At 41.0% G+C, this 25,276-nt stretch overlaps 1 protein-coding gene across 3 annotated transcripts in view; it reads left to right on the top strand.

The window, feature by feature from the left end:
* LOC126355045 (cerebellar degeneration-related protein 2) overlaps window positions 1–25,276 on the top strand; it is a 382,561-nt gene that overhangs the window by 237,104 nt on the left and 120,181 nt on the right. The gene's annotated exons all lie outside the window — the stretch shown is intronic.

The raw sequence follows: 25,276 nt of genomic DNA, 5'->3' as shown, positions 1-25,276 counted from the left end.
AGTGACAGTCACCGTCCAGAGTGACACATATCTTGCCTCTTCAGACGCTTCCAGCACACTACCATAAGGTCAGTACGGCTGCGAACCCCTTAATTGCGACAAGCAACTCGCATTGTCGTTCACCAGCCCGAATCAATACTTTTTACTCTTACGTACTGTTTAAAACTAGGCACTAAAAGATGCATGCTGAGGTTCTGATTACAGTGTCCTAAATTTTGGGATAAACAGTTCGCCCGTAATCGTAATTAAAGTGAAAGCAATTTTCTCATTGTTAACTTTAGTGAACTCTAACGTGAATATTCACTGCATACATAAGTGGCACAAGGACATTGGAAGTGAGTTTCACTTCCTGCCCTTGTCATACAGATCTGATGGAATTTAAATTAAGGGCAAAAGGAAGCAAAAATCTGAGCAAAAACGGCAATTCAAAACTGAAAAAATCTAAATAATGCTTATGTTTGTATATGGTTGTTTCCCAACAAATGCTGCAATGCTATTAGTGTAAACGCTATTTGTGTTGTTTATAATTACTTACGCTGATGATAATCAGTTCAGTTGCTTCTCAATCGCTAATTAATAGCATGAATAAACATGTGATCTTCATTCGATTCGTCTCGAAGAGTGATTCCAATTCCAAGGTCGATCTTCTCCGTGGCTTAATTAGTGTAAATGTTGTTCTAGCTTGTGCAAGAAGTAGAGCCCTTTCCAACTCTTCAGTTACACAGTTCTCTTCCATAGTCAATCTGTAAAACAAAATAAGCACCTCGTTAAGCTTCTTAATTTGGCTCATGAGCTTTGCTGCACATTTATTGGTTAACACTCGATGTGCGTAAGTGTTTGTCACGATGACTCTGTGTGAAATGTTAACTACTTAACGACACCCATTACGTCACGTCCGGACGTAGGCGAATCTGACAGAAGCACGTGAGGGAGTCAGCGGTTCTGCGGCTATGACTACGATCTCATCCCCCTTCCCTCCCCGCCGCCCATGTGAAACGTCAGAGTGACAACGGACCCTTGGCAGAGAGCTCAAACCAATAGCTCAGCTAGTTTCAATCTGTCGCGTCATAGGGTGCTAAGTTTGTCACTCGCAGGTACAAGTAAATGGCAGTGTGCGAGATAAAGCGCGTGACAAACTGGCGCCTGCAGAATTAGTTACGCTGGCGGCTGGAAACGGTGGGAAGGAATGCTGTTTTTGAAGTGCACGGAAGATGAGATTTTTCTCCCACGGTACTTATGGTGACAAAGATCATAGGGAAAATGGATAAGGGAAATGTGAACGTAGAGGGAGGGACGCTGTCGGTGTAATGACAGGCGAAGGTCATGAACTAAGACAATCGTGGCGATGCTAAACAAAGTCCTGGGCCTGGAAGAGGAAACGAAGCTCCTTTACGTGGATATGAGATTGGGTACAATCTAAAATACGCTGTGGACTAGAAGTCTTTCATTTAATGGGGAGGGAGGCGTCTCAGAGTAGAGCCGCGAAGGCAGCGACGCACACTGGGTGTGAGGCCAGTGACCAACCACAGATATCATGTTTTCCTTGTCGGCTCATTGACGCAGTGACGTGCATAAAGAACGCATTCGTCAGCCGCCACAGGCAGCAGCTTCCCTCACACATGCATAATGCAGTCCTTTACCTTCGACAGAGTTCAAAGGAACTTCAGACCACGAGGATCTTTAATTTGTGTAATTATTCGTGAAATTACGCAGAGTAAATACGTTTTACGTCTCAGGTGAACTTCGTCTACATAGTTCTTCCACAAACTGCTAACGAAAACGTTGATCTCGGTCTGGCGCTGCAGGCAGTGGTAGCAGACACATTATGGTTAAAGTCAGGCAGACGCGAAGTCAGTGTTATTCGCAATAGTTATCACAATACTGAAAGTAAACCCGTAATTTAAGGCAATGTGCGTACGGCAGCGTTTCAGAATGGAACAACTACGCAAAATTTATCGCAGCAAAGAGAAATACCAAACATTCACGGGAAGAATCCTCAGGAAGTGTGGAATAGAGTGCAGGTAGAGAAAATGGAAAGAGCCGTGCAAGTCGTCGCAGGTTAATTCAGTAAGCGCGGAACTGTCACGGAGTACTAACCAAATTGCAGTGGCTGACGCTAGGAGTCTTTCTGCATTAAGGCGTGGTTTACCGTTAACCCTCAATTGCAATTGTGGCGTTCTTTTTGATAGGAGTGAGAGAGTTCACGCCTGCAATTTCCTCTGTTGGTCATTCTGTTTTCGGTGGTTCCACTTAATTTTCCACTAGCTGGTAACCAACCTCCAGACAAACTAGAAGTCTTCTCGAGTCGTCCACTTTCTCAACACGCAGCTGGAAAATTTGGGTGGTGCCATTATTGACCCCCAGACGCCGTGTTTGTTTCCTATATGATCAAAATTTACTTATCAGTTAAACATTGTACTATTTTTATTTTCAGTGTTACTATGGCTTTGCATTTCCATTCACACATTTCAGTGCTTGATCCAGATTTTTCCGCACTTTGGGAGGAAAATGTTAGTAGACGAATGTAGTGATGCAGATGAACTTAAAGATCAAAATGACCCTTCTCACAACAATGAACTGCTCCCCATGCCAGTGAGGAAAAGGCTAAACAGTGTTGTGTCTCTGTAGTCGTCCAGTTCGTCATACCTCACATTCTGGTTTAGAGTGTGCTAGGGAACTTACGCGAGTGTTGACAATTTTTGAGAAATTGTACATCAATTAATACGTGAAATTCATTGCAACCTAATTTTTCACACCTTTTATGTTCTCCTTACGGCAATTGATTACCGTTTGAAAGTTATTTCTGAAACAACAAATTAAAGTTTACATAACCCCAAATAACAGTGAAGTGAAACGAAACGTAAAAACTCACCTTCTGTGCTTTATTTGGAATTATTTGTTTTAAACTGATATTTTGTATTCTAATACAGTATAAGCAAATAAAGTAATCAAAGGAAAATAAATTACTTTCCGTTGCTAAAGCAAAAAGATATCCTTTCGGGCCCCGCAACACCATTTATGATGCAAAGAAGTGACAGCTACGTTTTAGGGTTAAAATTCACTTTCATACAACAGTCAACTAACACAAGGCTTCGGCATAAGATATTTGACAAAAAGGCCATGTACTAAAAGGAATTAGACCTCACACGGAACCAAATAAAGAGTCGTTCTTCCCGCGCAGCATTCGCGACAGGAAGAAGGGATGGAATAAGGGTGTAGCACTGTGATGTAGTCTGCATCGGTGGCGTATCTGGCCAGCGGTGTGCTGCGTCCTCCAAAGAGGAGGAAAGCTGGTAGCGCCGCGGCCAGGTGTCCTCGGGGCGAGGTGCCTGGGCCTGGCCAACAGGTGTACTCGACTGGAGTGTGGCCTTAGACGGCGGAATCAGCCGCCGCCTCGGCAATCGCTGCTGCCTGCTGACGGGCACTGCGCAGCGGAAATAAACACGTGTCCGACTACGAACAGTCGGCCGCTGTGGCCGAGCGGGTCTAGGCGCTTCAATTCTGAACCGCGCTGCTGCTACGGTCGCAGATTCGAATCCTGCCTCGGGCATGGAGGAGTGCGATGTCCTTCCGTTACTTAGGTTTAAGAAGTTCTAGGTGACTGATCACCTCAGATGTTGAGTCCCATAGTGCTCAGTCATTACCACTACAAACAGTCGGTACGAAACACCAGACATTTCGACCACGCTTTACACACGTCACGATTAGTACACACTTAAAAGCGACAACCTTTGGCTTTTCCTTGCAAGACTCTGCCTGGGGAAAAATACGTCCGTTTCAAAGCTGTTAAACGATCAACAGACGATTCCTTTTATTTACTGCAAAAGGAATTATTTTAAAGTAAAGTACACCGGTTGTTTTGTTTATTTTGAGGATCAGTCTTCACACTAATTTGCTGCAGGCCACCACGTATCCCTCCCCTATGCCACGCACTTCATACCGGAGTAACACTGGCAACAAGCGTCCTCACCGATACGAGGCGTTCAGCGGGCAATGGAATTAAGTCACAATAAGAGTTTCCAGAAAAAATAAAGTTATTGCTTAATAATTACTTATAGGAAAAACTTCACTCCGTTTTAAAGTGTTTGAATGATCAGATATTGTATGTAATGTATTAATATAACGAATAAGAGTAAATTTAAGTACCACTCACGCTATCTTGAATGCAAAACTAAATTTTTGAAGTTGCTCTGTGTACTGTACTTGTAATTTCCTCTTTATTCTACTCTACAGGTTTTATCAATGAAACAAAAATACTTTCCTTGAATAAAGAATTTTATTTCCCCAGGGTTAACACTCCCAGAGTTAAATACCTCTATCCTAGACACAGCACTGGAGCAAGTTGAGCACTTCTCACACCTTGGAAGCACCTTATCTAAACGGTGCACCTGCGAACAAGATATCGGTAAAAGAATTAGCGCTACCCACGCAACATTTAGACGGTTAATACAGTCTTCATGAAAAGAGACGTAAAGCTGCACAGACAACTCATAATGCACAGAGCTGCTGTTATTTCTACGCACCCGTACGCCTGTGAAATGTGGACACTGTATGACCAGCATATCAAAAAACTTCAGCACCTCAGCCAACAAACCGAATCGGATACATCTTTAACATGAAGTGGGAGACCGTGCGACCCATACTGACATTCTCGGGAAAACGTATCTCAACTGCATTGAGACAACCATCATCGCTCATAAACTGACATGGATAGGCCACATTCATTGTACGAGTGATCAAAGGTTTCCCCGTTAAATTAGTTATACTGAACACTGCACTGACAATAGTCCGGTTACTAACACGTTAGGTAACTATTACTTACCAAATTTACGAAATTAAAAGTTTCAACTGGAGCTTATTCACAGACAATACAAACAATGCAAGCTATGACAGTGGACATCTCCCCGTTGTACTCGAAAGACGACTTCCTCCGTTCATGCTCAACAATGTTGCCCATACTACAGCAGTTACTTACACTATCTCGTTTATGCTCTGAAAGCAGCTTCATAAACAATAATGAAATATCCCAGAACGACCAAAAATGGACTTCATTTCCTTGTGCTATCGATGTCACATATGTTGGATATATTCCAATCTGTCTTCCATTACAGTTTGTACCCTTTACAGCTCCTTGCGGTACCAAGGAGGTTATTCCTTGACCTCCTAACGCACGTTCTGTCATCCATTCCCTTGTTTTTAATATTCTACACATTTTCGTTTCTCCCTCTGCTGGTCCGGAGTTAAAATAGGCCCGAGGTATTCCTGCCTGTCGTAAGAGGCGACTAAAAGTAGTCTCACAAATTTCGGCCTTTGTGATGGTCTCATGTAGGGTTTGACTTTCATTCCTAAAAAGTTTTCCCGAAGAGCGAGCCAATTGGGGAAGGGCGTCTTAGTAGGCGCATCATGTCCATCGTGCATTGAGATATTTAGCCCACTTTCTCGTCGTCGCATTGTAATCCTGCACATTCCCCATCTCTTGGACGAGGACACCTTCCAGGGTGCCCACGAAACATAATGCCTTGCCTCACCATAACACTTGGATCATAAAAAACTGTTAGACAATGTTCCTGCGTGCATAATGTGTTGGCAATGACACATCATGCGATAATTACTTTCGTTCTTCATTTTTGTACACTAGTGTAGAAAATAATTTTCTTTAATTCTAGGGACTGATCACTATCGTTCATGTGTGTGATTTTCTTCATAGTCAGTGATTTTATACGTAAAAAGATTTTTTATTAAGAATTATGATTTCATGTCTACCATTTCCATGTGTTAATAAATATTTAGTACTAGCGACATTCGAATTAGCAATCTTGATTTTTTTAATGCTATTGCGCTTTGCATTCACCTTCCAATGAACATGTAACTGAAAATGTTTTATACTTACAAGCGCTCGGAAATCTTCTACTGGTCAAAGGCATTTTTTGTTTTTTAGAATGGCATTGCGCTGTATAGCAAATTCGTATCCGGACACAGATTCAAAACATTGTAAGTATGAACAAAATCGAATTCGGCAAAGACCCTGTAAGGTTGGACGCACATCATAGACAATTCACTTAGTTATGCAGTTTCCAGGGTCAGAATATTGACCACAGCGTGATAAATTACATAATTAGCGATGAAGGCTTCTCGAAACCATTGCGCAGCCTCCCTATATCTTCATGTTAAAAATATGGACGACTAAAGACGTTATCTGTGACTGTAGTTGTGACGTAAAACTACTCAAGCGGCTACTACGCTAGCTAGTTCTGACTTCACCTGCGTCGTGAAAACTGTTTACTGATCAAGTCATTAGTATACAAATGTGTGTTACTCTTCTAGAGTTCACATTGACATCAGACTCAGTGAGATCAAGACTTAAGTGTTTCCGTTTGGAGTTGTCTGTAAGAGGAGACCGCTGGTAACGAACTTAATACTGCAACATGTAATAGACTGGAAGAGCTTTCAGGCTAGACAGAAGGGACTAAGTTTGCGTTAAAATGTTGTCCCGTCACTCTGGCGAAATATCAAACTTCCTACTAAGTGAATATTATCACCATTCGACTGTACAAACTTCATTTTATATTACTTACAATACGGCTTTAAGCCACTAACAGGAAAAAATATGAACTAATTTTTTTGTAAAAATGCGTGGAAAGTGAGGACGAACCTTTAATACCAGCGTGCAATTCCAAATTCATACTGAAAATTATCAAGATAAAATGTGGTGGATACAATTCAACTTCGTTAAGTGAAGTCATCGTCACTTTGTTGAACTAGATGTCCCACCTTGTAGATAAGTACGAAGTAGTCCAATTGGTCCCATTTTCTCAATGTCACAGGTAATTCTGTTTTCCCTGCGGAAGAATGATCTTTGTATACTGTAGCGAAAGTTTTCTTTCAAATGTTAATGAATTTGATTATTCTTCCTGTATTGTTAGCGTGAAAGACAAGTCACCATTGAAACGTTGTTCTTCTGCAAATCAGTCACTCGTAATTGGGAGAACAGTGTCAAATAGGTAAATAGGGATTCCTCGATTTCTGCCAATGAAGCGATAAGAGGATGTACGAGACAAGGGTAACAACCCGTACGTTCCTAAGAATTGTGAAATACTGGTAGTGTACTGTAAACAGAAAATAAGAGGGAAAAAATCACGTTATAGAAATAACTTCCCGTAAATTTTCCAGTGCTGTGCTTCACAGAAAGTGATTGTGGCGAGTGTTGATAACCTGAACGTAGAGTGAAGCAGTACAAAAGTTGATGACGTGAGGCTGCGTCGGGTCTGGGTTGGGCGCGAGCAATTCGCAACTCTCCGTGAGCATTCTCTCTCTGGTCTACTGCACCTTACATTGCGTCACCGTCAAACCTGGACTGTTGTCCGTGTGTCCGTGAAAACACACACACACACACACACACACACACACACACACACACACACACACACACACACACACACACACACACCTACGCGCTTCTACAGGACACGCAGAGATACTCGAAAAGATCTCTTAGTGCCTAAAGCACTGTGTAGTACCAAATACCAATAATCAAAAACAATACGTATTAATAGAAAATCATAGTAAGCTTGCGAATTAAAAATGTCGCATTTCGCATTAGGAGCGTTCTTCCTTCATGAGGTGCCTTTTATGAAAACGGTATCCAAACAATTTCGCTTTTTAATGTAGATGTCAAATGATTTCGTGTCATGTGTAAGACAAATGCGCCTCCCTTCCCAGTGACGCAGTACCTGCCTCAGGAATCCACTGCCTCGTATGTTCTTCGTAACCAGCATTTAACAGTATTCCTTTCTACCTCAGAGCAAAGTGAATTTAGAGTAATATTTCCGGATTAAACCGCACAGTTAATTTCTAGATCTGAATTTTCTTTGTAAGAGTTCGTCTGATTTTATACAGCGTTAAGGTTCACATTTTAGTAAAATTCCTCCAACAATGGCTTCATAACGCTGGTCTTTGTATCAGCACCAAATGATCAGGGAGTCTTAGCTCACGCTGCAATTTGATCTAAATCGAAGTTTATGCTAAGCGCCGAATTACTTGTTTCACAATGTTTTCTCGTGTGTTTAGAACCACTGCATTACAATACTAGACTCTGCAGCCAATCGGAGAGATATTCTTGAAGGATCAATCCTACCAAGATCGCTAGCAATTCTTTTTATTATTATGGCTTGTTTAGACAGATTTACGCTGTCATCATCTGATCTGTCGAAGACGGTAATAGTGATAAAAAATTGCTAGCGATCTTAGCAGACTTGATTCTTAAAGAACAATAAAAATTTTAGATGGCCCACAACGACTGACGCAATGTCACACAAAACATGAGACTGTTAAGTAAACTAAAACCTACTGCGCCTTAAAATATGAAATACAGTGCAAGAGTATTTTAGCTTTCGGTATTTCAAGCAGTGTGAACACCAACTTAAAAATTTTACTTTCGTATGCTGGGAAACTGTGCTTTTTTTGTACCACAGTGTAATCTTCTCGCAATTACTGGATTCGTGCAGACGAGAGAAGCACACAAGCATATTCATACCGAACAAACTGGTCAAACACAAAGAAAACCTGCGAGAAACTTCCTCTATTCATTTCCACGAAAGCAGCCTTTAGAGTAAACTGCAAATATGCAAAATGTGGAACAATAAAAGTTTAGTGAAAGGTTACACTAGCTGATACATAACGCTGCTACGATAGTATTAGTCATGCTACTTACCAACTGATTGCTGTTGAGTATAAAGTATAATGCGACAAATACGTAGTGTTAACCATAAGAAAAAATAGTTGTCAGAGTTTAGCTAAATGGTGGAATCGAAATATAGCTTCGTAGTTTATAGACTGTAGACCAGCATTTCTTAGTGCAGTTTATACGCATAAGTTTTCAAGGCTCTTTCCTTTATGCTTAATGTTTTTACACGCAACATACATCGTTCAAAATCCGTTGTGGTTCAAAAGTTGGCGAAAAAAGAAAATTGTTTCATTTTTAAAAGTAACCAGATGAACAACTCAGTTCGAAGTGAGAAATAACAAAAAGGTACGGTAATATTTAGCACGCAATTTGTTAGAGCAGTCTGTAGCAAGAATGTGTTACATTGAAATAAGATTTGATAATAGTTCACCAATTCTCCGCTTTCCTGTCGATTACGTCGCGATTTATTAGGTTATAAAAGTATCACTAACGGCAGACTATTGTGAGGTGGTGGTACAACTGGTGTAACAAAATATGCGGACTGTCAAAAGATAATTGCTTAAGCACTCTGTGGCACGATCAGATCACATTAGACCGTTTACTTTTAATTCGTGTGCACTAAACACGACTGTAGTAGGTCATCCGAAAATGGAAAATAGGGAAATTCAGAAAAATTTGCGACTTGATTGAAATGCAATACACACGCTACATTGATGTTCACCTAAACAAATTACATACTTTCAGATATATTTTGAGCAGATACTAAAGAGTTTCATTCACTGGAATATATTTTTTTGGAACCAGGTGCGTATGTTGTTCAGATGCTGCACGGTCACATAGGCATTTCGCTAGCATTAGTTCGGCCAAAGTTTTTTTCCCGCCTGGAGTTCCAAATAAATCATTTTATTGGCCAGTTGCGTTGTTGCCTCTGTGTGTCACATACTGTTCTGAGAGTGAGCGTAGACAGTGTCAGCTAGTCCATCATTATTACCATCAATTTCTAACACCTAGACTCTTTCCAAATGGTTAAATACCAAAATGAGCAGCAACGTTGTTCAATAATTCTCCTTATCCCTCGTGTGTAATCCGTATAACATTCTTGTTTAGGGATATTACCACCAAAATCTTCTCTACTGTCATTTCGTAGCTAAAAGTCACTCGAGTTGAAATTAGAGTTTTCGATGACATTCAGCCACTTGCTGCTTATGAAGATGGCGAGTGTTTTAGAAAGCAAGAGTATAACTTACAGACCTCCACCGTGCGCACAGCCACATATTGAAGGGACCGGCGAGGTGGCCAGCTTTCTCAATGCGGACCATGTTGTTCGTTCCGGGTCGTATCTGCTCCACCTGGCTCACTGGCCTCGGCGGCTCTCAGTCCAAACTGTTGAATAAGCGGCAGCAGGCGGTCACACTCCCGTCGGTGGTGGTGGTGGTGGTTGTCGTCGCCGTCGTCTCTTGTTTCCTCCCCCAGACGCATCGTGGTACACAACTTGCTAACTGCAGTCACGGATTTCTGTAGTCTTGATACGGCAGGTACACATGTACTGTGAAAAATTACAGTATATTACTGGCTTCAGTGCTTACTGCGTTTTTTGTACCAACACGTTGAACGACTCTTCGCATTGGTTTAACCCTTACACACCTGAATTTTTTTTTCTGGAAGGAGGAAAATTTTTCTTTATGCTCCAATGCTCTTAAATTTTTCCGTGATTTTTAGAGGCAAGATGTATACACACGTGCCTGTGTTCATAATACCCTTTGGACACTTGGCTTCTTTATATGGACTAAGATAATTTTGAAACATTCACTGATGTAATAAATAAACTGACCAACAATTAGCATGCAAAGTAAGAAAGTTTAGTCTCACAGTGGAGTGTAACTAACTATCCACTTCCATGCACTCTGCGTACTGCTACATTCACTTGTTGATATTTTTATAGTTCGCCCAACAGGCGGCAGCGCTTGGGCATTGTGAACGGATTTCACATCCACAAATATGGACATAAGGATTCCATCAAGGAAAAATATTTCTGCTGCAGCTAATACATGGAAAATGTTAATGTACACTATTCTGGCCAGAGCTTCTGAAAGAGTTCGAAATGGAGTAGTTAAAGCTGAATTTTTGGTTTTATTGTGGCGTCGAAAGTAAGTTTCAAAATTCCTTTTGCAGTAGTCTACGGGTTGTTCCTAGATAGGACTTACGACAAACGGCAACGTGACTTCCAGTTGCGGACAAATTGTACAGAAAATTGTACCCATCTGTTTCGTTAATTACCACGTGAAGTTGTAACTTGCGGAAGGTATCACTAATATGGACAACATACTTTGCATTTAAATGCGATACATAGACTCCCGTCGTCAGATGGCACCACCCTGCCTAACCTAGCGGCAAGCTCACACCATGTGAGGGCAGAGCCTCCAAGCATTTCTTACTGAGGTCGTATTCCAGGAGCGTTTCCACTCAAAAAGAAACAAATTCCTGACGAGACACTTCAGTACTACAGGTGCTCTAATTGCGCAAGTAGTAATTTACGTAAGGTTGCGCGTGGAGGGCTAAGTTGAATGACCCGCAAAAGTAAGTTGCATATTGCAATACTTCCTTCCCTAGATAACCAGGTAGCAAGCTTGCCTACCTCATCTCTTCTAAAGCTGCTTCAATCTCGCTACAGAGTTTTTTCCTTAGGCCGCGGCTCCCACCATGCTATTTAGACACTTTATTTTTGATTGCATCTCGGGAGTTCTACCACGATGCTACGATAGAGCCTCGGTACATAGTATACTACCTCATTTATTAATTCAAACCAAAATCAATAAAATGCATCTTTACAGTCAATCTGATATGGGAGCAAGTTTGAACTCGTTACCTATTGTAACGACTGCACTATCAGATTAAAACCTATCGAGCAGCATAATATTCACAAAGTTATGTGATGTCTGTCTCCATGTCTCTTGAGTTCTAATCATCGTACCATTCAAATAATTTCGGGTTATTTTCTTGAGTGAATTGTAGTAATAGTGTTCACAACCTAGATGGTAGCCCTAGACTTCGTACAAACGTTTCCTGAGCAAAAGGTAAACCAAGCGGTAAGCGCAGGTAACGCAGGTCGTCGAACAAGTGTCTGACGTGGAGCCGTGCGGTGCAGATAGGGTGCACAGATAATCGGGGGAGAAATCGGCGCGTGCGTCCGCAGATGCTGGCTGTGGCTTGGCACGGCGGTCCGGTTCGCCCGAACTCTGCTGCGCCGTGCTTTCGCTGTCTGATCGGCTTTCACTGGCCGCGCCACAGCAAGGCACGGCTGCACGCCGACCTCTCAAATGTCGGGGCGTTCGCACGCCTCCATTAGGCGCTCATTGTCTAGACGAGACCTAGCCGCCGCCGCTGCCCGCTGGGCAGGGAACCCGCGAGAGATCTTGCAACTCGCGGTTGCACTGTAGTGCGTTGCCGCTTGTGATGAGACTACATGAAGCGGCCAACAGGTTAAGCCTGTGGCCGTCAAAGTGCGGCCCGTATTAAGTATTCCTGCTGCCCGCTGTTCTCAACTGCGTTCAATATGGATCTAGCTACCAACATCCGAATCCAAAAGTCAACTAACGTTAAAAGCATCTTCCTGTATTTTCCTTCTCAGTAATAAACAAAGATGCTTAAGGAGGTAGTAATAAAATTTTATTCACTTCTGCACGTAACTGAAGATCTATTAACATGGATGCGTGGCGACTATTCTTTCGGTCATTTCCGAAATAACACACCACACGCATTCATATAATTGATTCGCCTCGATGAGCAATGAATCCACAACCTTCGGTGCGGACCAACATTAACCTTCAACCTGCTGTGGGGAAACTCAAACTAGCGAGAGTGGTGGGCATGGAAGGGGAGTGTGGGTAGGTGTCTCTGGGTGGGAGTGTGGGTCGGCCGTGGGGCGTGCCGAGATGGTCCGCGCATTTGCGACAGTGTGTCCGGGTGATGCAGTTGTTAATGCAACTGCCTAGTAAGCAGCCCCGGTTCGAGTCGCTGCCCGGCACATATTTTTACTCGTCGCCGCTGACTCGCATAAAGTCCTGATGCAGCTGACATTAGTTTCCTTTCTTCCCCAACCCCCTTCAATTTACTAAGAATCAACGCTCGACTTGTCACCTCATCCCTCGAAAACCAGTTCTGTCAAACCGGTACACAGCAATTTAAAAATATCCCTACATTGGAGGATTTCAATAAAAACACGGCTTATCATAGTCAGCAGGTACAGGCAATAGCTGCGAATGGTATGTATGTACTCTTTACTGGTAACGAAGATACATTTCCATTTGTAACACGTTCGAATGTTCTGAAAAACAGTAACTTCTGAACCAGTAAAGAAGAAACCCTAAAGATTTGCAAATGTTGGCTGTACTTGACGGCTTAGTAGGATCAAAAATATTCTGCAGAAATTGTGGCAAGCATGCGGAAACTTAGCCGGTCACCTCAGAGGCGAAGCAGGGTAAGGGAACTTCATAGGGCGATTGTTTTAGTCTTTTTTGTTTGTTTTTTTTCCAGTGTCAACTCACGGGTATCCGTGCGTCAGCCGGTATAGTGCAAATTTCTCTGAAAGTAAAATGGATTCGTGACCGTACGTAATAAAGACGGTCGTCTTCAAACGCGGCACGTATTTGTAGCAAGAAATATGAAATTAAGCCTGTTGGAATACAATGCAATGAGCAGCAGAAAAATGACATTCAAAACACTTGGTAAACATGTATGATCGTCTCCCCAATTGCATAATTGGGTTAAATACAATTGCTGTTATTTATCAAGCAATCATCTGCTCCCACAGGCAGTACCACACCACTTCGTCAGGCAGTTAAGTGTCACAACAATGGAGACGCTGACAACGGCAGCGATCTGAAACACAACAGTCCACACGAAGTGTTCCGAATGGGAACGACTTTTATCGATCAGTACTTTGAGCTCGATGGCCAACTGACTGCGGCCTTAGTATATCTAGTCTAAAGAGAGCACATAACATACTAATACTAGTTAACAAATTAATCATACCGATACATGGGCGACCGGAGGTGCCCCGACACATTGTCAGTATTCTCTCTCCAACGAAAAACTTTAGTGACGGTTAATTTAAACAATTAACGTCCGAAAGCTAAGACTGGTTCAGTTTCGTAGCACGTTATCACTAGCGTAAAACATTGATTCGGTAACTTATTTTGACTTAAGACAAAACTATAGAGAAATGTGACATGTAAAACGAAAAATATATTAAAACAAATGTTTAAAGGTATTAACTAGTAAAATGCTAGACGCTTTTGCAGACGTCGTTACAGTTTCATCACGCCTGTACATCCAAGGAGCTGGAAAACAGGCTCGTGTTTTGTGTTTGTGAGATATCCGAAAAATAGCTCTTCATCTGCTGAAAACTTGTCATTCACTTTCGTAACTACTAATTTTACGTGCTCGGTCTGTATTGAAGAACTAAAGAAACAGATACACCTGCCTAATACCATGTAGGGCCCCCGAGAGCAAGGTTGCTTATGTACGTGTCGTCTGTCGGAGTCGCATCTAGACGTATCAGGGGTCCCGTATGAGCCCAACTGCACACGCCCCACGCCACTAGAGCCTCCATCAGCTTGAACGGTCCCCTGCTGACATGCAGGGTCCTTGGATTCATGAGGCTGTCTCCATACCCGTACATATCCATACACTCGATGCAATGTGAAAGGAGACACGTCCGACCAGGCAACATGTTTCCAGTCATCAACAGTCGAATGTTGACGTTGACGGGCCCAGGCGAGGCGTAAAGCTCTGTGCTGTGCAGTCATCAAGGATACATCAGTAGGCCTTCGGCTCCGAAAGCCCATATCGATGATGTTTCGTTGAATGGTTCGCACGCTGACACACTTCTTGCTGGCCCAGCACTGAAACCTGCAGCAAATTGTTGAATGATTCTCTTCAGTCGTCGTTGGTCCCGTTCTTGCAGGATCTTCCTCCGGCCGCAGCGACGACGGAGATTTGTTGTTTTGCCGGATTCCTGATATTAACGGTACACTCGTGAAATAGTCATACGGGAAAATACCCACATCATCGCTCCCTCTGAGATGCTGTGTCCCATTGCTCGTGCGCCGGCTGCAACTCCACGTTGAAATTAGCTTAAATCTCGGTAACCTGCTATTGTAGCAGCAGTAACCGATGTAACAAGTGGGCCAGACACTTGTCTTAATATGCGTTGCCGACCGCAGCCCCGTATTGTGCCTGTTCACATCTTTCTGTAATTAAATACGCATACCTATAAAAGAAACTTTCTCGCTTCATTGTTTTTCGCGTTGCTTGATTGCGTCACCGCCATATGTCTAATGTGCTCAAGATGTCCACCAGTAGTCTTACAATCGAATTTTGTCGTGCTCTTTCTCTTAGTAACGGTACTTCTTGGCATTTATGCACATTTGTTTACGCAACGTGGATTGTTCAGGTCTTTCTCCATTTCCTCAGTCGTCCGATTTAGGTACTACCCTGCAGAAACAGCTTCTCAGTAAACAACTTCGCAGTGCTACAGATTACGTATGATAAAGTATTTACGTGTAGTCAGAACACCAGGTGTCCTGTTACGCCTCCTTGGTCGCAGTCGATGGTACTTCAGTTCCTGTAAAGCATTCTATCCAGTATAATGCTTCGACTGTGTACTGTTTGTGGAGCGGAAGGTGGATTTTGATTACCTTCGCCGTTTGTTATAAGAACCGGAAAACTATTTCTTGCAGTCAGCCAAAAAGCGATTGAGAACATCCTGGCCATAATTTCCAGTCTCAAAGTCCTAATTCTTCTTGTGCTCCCAGAAAGAAAATCTTCTTAGTTACTATTTACTCAGCAGGATCAGAAACTATGACTATAAATAAGTCTCGAGTTCCTATTGATTAATATATTGAGTAAAAGTTCGCACGCACAAATATAATAATCATTCTTTCTTTCTTTTCTCAGACGTTATGTCTGGTCAGAAATGAAAAGTGGCGGGGACCTTGATCAAGCGTGACTTCCTTTTAACTGTACGGTATATGTTATATTGCGTTTAGGAACTTTCGGGTAATATAACATGTATCAACAATTACGGATTTCTGTAGTTGTATATATAAGTTTGGATGTAGCTGTATTGCATTGATGTACTGGTGGATATTGTGCGCTGTGACTCCTGTAGTTGATAGTATAATTGGTATAATGTCAACTTTATCCTGATGTCACATATCCTTCACTTCCTCAGCCAGTTGGATGTATTTTTCAATTTTTTCTCCTGTTTTCTTTTGTATATTTGTTGTATTGGGTATGGATATTTCGATTAGTTGTTAATTTCTTCTTTTTATTGGTGAGTATGATGTCAGGTTTGTTATGTGGTGTTGTTTTATCTGTTATAATGGTTCTGTTCCAGTATAATTTGTATTCCTCATTCTCCAGTACATTTTGTGGTGCATACTTGTATGTGGGAACATGTTGTTTTATAAGTTTATGTTGTAAGGCAAGCTGTTGATGTATTATTTTTGCTACATTGTCATGTCTTCTGGGTGATTCTGTATTTGCTAGTATTGTACATCCGCTTGTGATGTGATCTACTGTTTCTATTTGTTGTTTGCAAAGTCTGCATTTATCTGTTGTGGTATTGGGATCTTTAATAATATGCATGCTGTAATATCTGGTGTTTATTGTTTGATCCTGTATTGCAATCATGAATCCTTCCGTCTCAATGTATATATTGCCTTTTCTTAGCCATGTGTTGGATGCGTCTTGATCGATGTGAAGCTGTGTTAGATGATACAGGTGCTTGCCATGTAGTGTTTTCTTTTTCCAATTTACTTTCTTTGTATCTGTTGATGTTATGTGATCTAAAGGGTTGTAGAAGTGGTTATGAAATTGCAGTGATGTAGCCGATGTATTTATGAGTGATTGCTTTGTGTATTTTGCTAGTTTCTGCTCGTTCTAGAAAGAATTTTCTTAAATTGTCTACCTGTCCATAATGTAGGGTTTTTTTTATGTCGATAAATCCCCTTCCATTCTGCTTAATGTGAATCTTTCTGTTGCTGAATGTATGTGATGTATTCTATATTTGTGGCATTGTGATCGTGTAAGATGCATTGAGTGCTTCTAGGTCTGTGTTACTCCATTTCACTGCTCCTAATGAGTAGGTCAATATTGGTATAGCGTAAGTATTTATAGCTTTAGTTTTGTTTCTTGCTGTCAATTCTGTTTTCAGTATTTTTGTTAGTCTTTGTCTATATTTTTCTTTAATTTCTTCTTTAATATTTGTATTATCTACTGTCATCTTTAGTAATTGGTTGGGTTGCTGCCAGTAGTTTTAGATCATCCATGTATATCAAATGTGTGATTTTGTGTGGGTATGTTCCAGTAATATTGTATCCATAATTTGTATTATTTAGCATGTTGGATAGTGGGTTCAGAGCAAGGCAGAACCAGAAAGGACTTAATGAGTCTCCTTGGTATATTCCACACTTAATCTGTATTGGTTGTGATGTGATATTATTTGAATTTGAGTATCAAGTGTGGTTTTCCAATTTTTCATTACTATGTTTAGGAACTGTAACAATTTACGATCTGCTTTGTATATTTCCAACATCTGTAGCAACCGTGAGTGGGGTGCACTATCAAAAGCTTTTTGGTAATCAATATATGCGTAGTGTAGCGACCTTTGTTTAGTTTTAGCTTGATATCTTACCTGTGCATCTATTATCAGTGGCTCTTTACATCCTCGTGCTCCTTTGCAACAGCCTTTTTGTTCTTCATTTATAATTTTGTTCTGTGTTGTATGTGTCATTAATTTCTGTGTAATGACTGAAGTTAATATTTTGTATATTGTTGGTAGGCATGTTGTGGAGCGGTGTTTAGCTGGGTTTGCTGGGTCTGCTTGATCTTTAGGTTTCATATAAGTTATTCCATGTGTAAGTGTATCAGGGAATGTGTATGGGTCTGCAATGTAATTGTTGAATAATTTAGTTAGATGTGAATGTGTTGAGGTTAACTACTTTAGCCAGAAATTTGCTATTTCATCTTTTCCAGGGGCTTTCCAATTGTGAGTAGAATTAATTGCTTTGGTGACTTCATGTTGCAAAATTATCACTTCAGCCATTTGTGGTATCATCTTCTATGTGTGTTTTTCTGCTTCTATCCACCGTGCATGCCTGTTACGTTGTACTGGGTTTGACCATATGTTGCTCCAGAAGTGTTCCATGTCTGTTATGTTTGGTGGATTTTCTATTTTAATGTGTGTGTTAGCTATTGTCTGGTAAAATTTCTTTTGTTTTGGTTCCTTCTATTTTCACTTTTTTGTATCTTCTAAGTCGTTAGGCCAATGCTTGTAATTTCTGCTTCTTTTCATCTAATTGCTCTACCGCTTCTTGTTGTGAGATTTTACCTAACCTTTTTGGTTTTTTGTCTGACATTTGATGTCTCAAATTGTGTTAGCTGTCCAGTGTCTTTTCTCAGTTTTTCTATTCTGATCTGTAGCCTGTGTTGCCATGCTGGTTTTGTGGGTTTCTTCTGTGTGTTGGTTGGTTCTGATCTCTGCCTGGTGTGCATATTTAGAGTAGTGAGTGCTCCTATATAAACCAGTAGTTGTAACTCTTCCACAGTTGTGTTTTCATTTATTTTGTTGTGTATGATTGTGTTGATAGTTTTTATTGTTGTTTCGACTTGTGGGTTATTTGGCGGTCTATGCAAGAATGGTCTAATGTCTGTATTTGCCTTCGTATTCTATATATGTCAGCTGAAATTTTTCTTCTATATCTAACATGTGTGTTACTTCGTGTTCTATTTGTACTTTTTCTGGTGGCAGTCTTAAGATTTCGTTTTCCTCTGATTGTTTAATTAATGTGTGCTGTTCTTAGTTTGTTTGCTCTGGGTTGTTTGACTCCATTGCTGAATTTTCTTCTTCTGATTGCGAATTATTTTGTTCCAGTATTTGTTGTACTTGTCCTTTGATGTTTTCTAATTCTGACTGGGGTATCTTGCTATTTTTGATTATTACACGGATCTGGTCACCTAGTCACTTCATCTGACCATCTCATCCTGTCTTTGTTTTACTTCTAGGGTGGTTGCAGGAAGCATATCCTGCAAAACACATCTATTTGGATTTAAATCATTTTCCAAGTTAGCTAGCAGTGTCGTTACTATTGTGGGCGGGCATAGGGTTCAAACGTCGTCCCCGACAATGACGGCGCTTGTTCGAGGCTTCTTTAGTTCTGTCCTGAACCAACTAATCACACTAAAAGGGGGGTTAGCCCTATTAGTGGTTTGTTCTTTTCGTCGCCTTTTACGACTGGCAGAACATACCGGAGGCCTATTCTTTTCCCGGGCCTCCACGGGGTTTATTATTAAGTGATAATGTTCCAACATTAAGTCACCCGAGCAATTAATTCTACTCACAATTGAAAAGCCCCTGGAAAAGATAAAATAGCAAAGTTCTGGCTAAAGTAGTTCACCTCAACACATTCACATCTAACTAAATTATTCAATAGATACATTGCAGACCCATACACAGTCCCTGATATACTTACACAAGGGATAACTTATCTGAAACCTAAAGATCAAGCACAGCTAAATATGTGCACTTACGGACAACAAGCTTCGGGCCTTGAAACCTCTTCCCGCGGCTTGGACGTCGTCCTCACGTCCTTCTCGGCGGGAGGAGGTCGTTTTGGCCCGGCTACGAATTGGACACTGCCAGTTCAGCCATCGCCAGCTGCTGACGGCAGCGCCGGCGCCGTTCTGTCCATGTGGGCAATTGCTGACGGTCCGCCACATTTTAACGTACTGTCCGGATTTTACTACGCTGCGTCTTGATCTTGGCCTGCCATGTACTCTGGATGCCATTTTAGCGGATAACCCAGGGGCTGCTGCTAGCGTTCTTCGTTTCATCAACTTGACACACCTGTCTAAGGACGTTTGATTATGCTGTAGTTTTTTAATCCTATGTCTGTTAATACGTCTTTTATAGTGTTGTCCCTTTTAGTTGCTGTTTTAACCTTGTGCCTCGCGGTACATTCCTAAATTAGTCAGGGCGCTAATGATCATTGTAGTTGTGCGCCCTAAAACCACAAAAAAACAGCTAAATATCGTCCCATAACATGCCTACCAACAATACACAAAATACTAACTTCAGTCATTACACAGAAATTAATGACACACACAACACACAACAAAATTATAAATGAAGAACAAAGGGCTGTTGCAAAGGAGCACGAGGATGTAAAGAGCAACTGATAATAGAGGCAGAGGTAACATATCAAGCTAAAACTAAACAAAGGTCGCTACACTACACATACATTGATTACCGAAAAGCTTTTGATAGTGTACCCCACTCATGGTTACTACAAATATTGGAAATATACAAAGTAGATTATACATCGATACAGTTCCTAAACATAGTAATGAAAAATTGGAAAACCACACTTAATAGCCAAACAAATTCAAATAATATCACATCACAGCCAATATAGATTAAGTGTGGAATATACCAAGGAGACTCATTAAGTCCTTTCTGGTTCTGCCTTGCTCTGAACCCACTATCCAACATGCTAAATAATACAAATTATGGATACAATATTACTGGAACATACCCACACAAAAATCACACATTTGATATACATGGATGATCTAAAACTACCGGCAGCAACCCAACCAATTACTGAAGATAAAAGAAGTATTGAGCAATGATATAAATATGGCTTTTGGGACAGACAAATGTAAGAAAAATAGCATAGACAAGGGAAAACACACTAAACAAAAAGATTACATATTGGATAACCACAGCGACTGCATTGAAGCGATGGAAAAAAGATGCCTATAAATATCTAGGATACAGACAAAAAATAGGAATAGATAACACAAATATTAAAGAAGAACTAAAAGAAAAATATAGACAAAGACTAACAAAAATACTGAAAACAGAATTGACAGCAAGGAACAAGACAAAAGCTACAAATACTTATGCTATACCAATATTGACCTACTCATTTGGAGTAGTGAAATGGAGTAACACAGACCTAGAAGCACTCAATGCATCTTACACGATCACAATGCCACAAATATAGAATACATCACATACATTCAGCAACAGAAAGATTCACATTAAGCAGAATGGAAGGGGATTTATCAACATAAAAAAACCTACATTATGGACAGGTAGACAATTTAAGAAAATTCTTTCTAGAACGAGCAGAAACTAGCAAAATACACAAAGCAATCACTCATATAAATACATCGGCTACATCACTGCAATTTCATAACCACATCTACAACCCTTTAGATCACATAACATCAACAGATATAAAGAAAGTAAATTGGAAAAAGAAAACACTACATGGCAAGCAGCCGTATCATCTAACACAGCCACACATAGATCAAGACACAGCCAACACATGGCTAAGAAAAGGCAATATATACATTGAGACGGAAGGATTCATGATTGCAATACAGGATCAAACAATAAACACCAGATATTACAGCATGCATATTATTAAAGATCCCAATACCACAATAGATAAATGCATACATAGAAACAGTGGATCAAATCACAAGCGGATGTACAATACTAGCAAATACAGAATGCCCCAGAAGACATGACAATGTAGCAAAAATAGTACATCAACAACTTGCCTCAGAACATAAACTTATAAAACAACACGTTCCCACATACAAGTATGCACCACAAAATGTACTGGAGAATGATGATTACAAATTATACTGGAACAGAACCATTATAACAGATAAAACACCACATAGCAAACCTGAAACAACACCACATAACAAACCTGACATCATACTCACCAATAAAAAGAAGAAATTAACAACTAATCGAAATATCCATACCCAATACAACAAATATAGAAAAGAAAACAGGAGAAAAAATTGAAAAATACATCCAACTGGCTGAGGAAGTCAAGGATATGTGGCATCAGGATAAAGTTGACATTATACCAATTATACTATCAACTACAGGAGTCACAGCGCACAATATCCACCAGTGTATCAATGCAATACAGCTACATCCAAACTTATATATACAACTACAGTAATCGGTAATTATTGATAAAATTTCAATTACCCGAAAGTTCCTAAATGAAAACGGCGCTATTGGCATTTCAGAGGCGACCTCTACTGTAAGTTCTATGTAAAATGGTCTATCGTCCTGACTTCTAATCACTAAAGTTAATTGCTCGCCACAAAAGTGGAAAATCATCTCACCATTTACCATTCGGTTTTTCAACATTACGGGCGTCACACAAGTTACTTCGGTGAAATCTAAGCGATGCAGAACGGTGCACCGAAAACATGCGTTTGGTAGGTGCCTAGCTCTGTCGTCGTCCAAGGCAGAGCGTATGCCAGCGTTTCAGTGACGCGGGCAGATTGATAGCTCTGTGCGAAGTCTCGTTTCCTACTGCCTCTCAGGCTCTATTTGTATATGGGCGCACCGGACCGCCGAACGGAACATCTGGTATCAACAGCTATAGACACAGGTAGCAGCATCTAAATTGCTGCTTTCTCGGACACGTATTATTTAATAACTCTCTTGTGTAACAATTTGCAGTCTTCATAATTTTTATTATAATTAAAGTTCAGTTAGCTTCAGTTACTGAAAGAGCTTTTAGCTCCACTGTATTGAAACTTTGCCGGCTAGAAGTTTGAGCCGAGCTGACAATAGAAAATAACTTCTGAACTACCTCTTCAGAGTCTCTGTAGTGATTATTTACAGTAGGCTTGAAACTTGGTGCAAATGTATTATTACCTTGATGTGATAGTGCTGTAGTGAGAACTTTCTATAACAATTGCAAATGATACTTAATCTATTACGAATAGGGACGACTTTGTTACAAATCTAGTTTCCAGTAAATTGATACAATATTATTACAGGCAGCATAATGGAGCCACATTGTTAATTTTTTTATATCAAACTGTCTACATAAGAATTTTCCTCTTTCTATTGTTCAGCGCATTCAAATTTTCGCAAAAATGTTTTGACCAAAATATTGCACTGATCACTTACAGACGTGTAACCTTTGATTGTGACATGCGTTTGCACATTGTCAACAATTTTTAGGTTTTAACTTTTTAGCTTCATTGTTTAGCGGCGTTTATTTTTCCATTAAGCAATGTACTTCGTCAAACATTCATTTGATCATTTGAGGTTTAACAATTGTAACATTAATATACTGAAGCATATATTGACAGTTTTTCCAAACTATGTAAATTTTTAATTTCACTCTTAGATTACGACGCAATACTTCCTATCCAACGCACAGGCGCTTTAAGACGACGTGGGACTGATAGCAGGGAACGTGGGTAGGTGCCGGGACACTCGCTCGCCTCCCCATATCGCAGAACGATACAGCGCTTGCCTCACCACACGTCGCTTCATGGCCGGTGGATCTGTGAAAGCTGCTCTCGGACACTTCAGTGTTAAGATTAGTCGTTTAATACGCCGCTGTACTTGATGAATAAAGGCGATTAAAGAATCCGACTTTACATTTATGGATTTTGCGACCCGACGTCGGTCAGATTCATGACAGAAGTATTTTGTTTGTTAAACAAGTCAAGACTGTCCATCCTCTGCACAAATTATTTCACTCTTTAGTGTTCGTCGGTTCTAATAAAATTCTGCCAGTGTTGAATTGCACATGCCCAAAGCGAACGCCGAAATGTTTCAGTGCAAGTTCAAATTTCTCATCACGATTGTTATTTCTTCCTGTGTAGGTGGGAGTCAACACTGTTAGGGTATTCGCAGGAAAAGTTAGTGGCAATACCTCGCTGGAAAGGAGAACGCCTTTGCTAATAATGCTTTCCACCCCAAATGACTTAAAACATCCGTGGAACTCAATCACCTATTTCGTGGTAATACGAAACGAACAGCCCTTACGAAATTTGTCCCGCATCATTCATCAAACTTAACTGGTAAAGGTCCCTTACCGCGTAGCAGTACTCCAGACGCGGACGGACAAGCGTAGTGTAGGCAGTCTCTTCAGTAGATTTGTTACATGTGTTGTGCCTCTAAAACAGTCTCTGGTTCGCCTTCCCCACATCTTCTGTATGATTGTAGTTCCGCTTAAAGTTCTTCATAATTTTAATTCCTAGGGGATTAGCTGAATCGACAGCCTTTAAATTATTTGTATGATGTCTTGTTTAAAAGAAATTTAAGACTCTTTTACTACTTACGTGGCTGACTCTAACTTAACATTGTTTAAGGTCCGTTGCCACTTCTGCATCACGCAGGACTATCGAAGTTGATCTTACGATCATTTTACTGGACGGCAGCCTCGTCTGCAGTCAGTCTAAGGAGGCTGCTCAGATTGTGTCGTAAACCCTGGATACAGATGTACAGCAGAAGGAGTAAAGCATTTTCTTGGAGTCGAAGGTACCGCTTTGGCTTCACTGGCTGGCTTCCCTGCAGTAACTATGACCTGCTATCTTCGACTGGATATCACAAAGCCAGTGAAATGCTCTAAGACTGCACCCCTAAATATAATGGACCTGCAGATGGACGCCAGCCGACGTCGTTTGATGGGAGATTGGCGGTGAAGGGGCGGACGCAGCGAAGTGTCAGTGTTTGGCGGCTTTGCCATCGTGTGTCTGTGCTGCTGGCGCTGGAGCTTTCGCCGCGCGGCACCTGCTGGCCTGCTGCTGCTGTTGCTGCGGCGGCAATTTGCACGGCTGCTGATCGATGTCGGGGATCGCGGAAAGTGAGCCACTGCGGCTTTCGTCGGCATCGTGGCAGGCCTCTCCCTTCATTCCCTGCGACGCGCCCAATTTGGGACGCCGCAGCGTCCAATCACCAGTGCAGGAGCTCCGTTTTACAACCCACAGCCAACTCGATGCTTCGTGCCAATTTCTGTCTGACTCTGAAGTCGGTCTATGTTTGTTTACTGGCTTTTGAGACCCCATTGCTAGTCACCAAAATTCACAGCCCCCCGTAAATGCGGTACGTTCGTCGGTTTTATTTCGTCCAGACGTCCAGTTTGACGGCTTTACTTGGTGGTAAAGGTGGTACTGCGGTTTAAATAACACTTTACAAGATGCAAAATTTCTGCACAAACAAAACCACACACATAAATTACTTCAGTATAGTTTGTAGATACAATTTTTTAAAACGAAAATGTTGTCCCATATCAAATGAAAAGTCAGTCGCCACCTCTGTAATAGCCAAATCCACCACTACATATTAACGAGGGAAATGAAGTCCGTGTATGAAATGTGGTCAGTGTGGATACTTCGTGCATAAAAGAATCTAGCTCGTTTAATACATTTATTTATAACGTCGTTTCAGCTACGGCCATCATAAGACCTGTAATTAAGATTTACAGAACATATGAATGATAGGCGTTTGTTGCATTATCAAACTTCAAAAGATGAAAAATCGTAAAGTTAAATTTGAAAAACTTCTCGTGTCCGGGACTGTAATGTAAAATTTTTAAAGGACATATTCGTCATTGACTGGAGAAATCATTTATTTCGCTATTGCAATTTCAGACTTTAAACTCAAATGTGTTCAGCTGTCATAGTTAAAAACAGGCCTTTTCGCTGTAGAAATACGGTAACACGAGCCGAGTAGTGCGAAGCTCT

This window comes from Schistocerca gregaria, chromosome 1, assembly GCF_023897955.1.
Source record: "Schistocerca gregaria isolate iqSchGreg1 chromosome 1, iqSchGreg1.2, whole genome shotgun sequence".
In the NCBI taxonomy this organism is placed as follows: domain Eukaryota; kingdom Metazoa; phylum Arthropoda; class Insecta; order Orthoptera; family Acrididae; genus Schistocerca; species Schistocerca gregaria.
The sequence above is the reverse complement of the archived record's forward strand: the minus strand, read 5'-3'. Positions and strand labels throughout refer to the sequence as shown.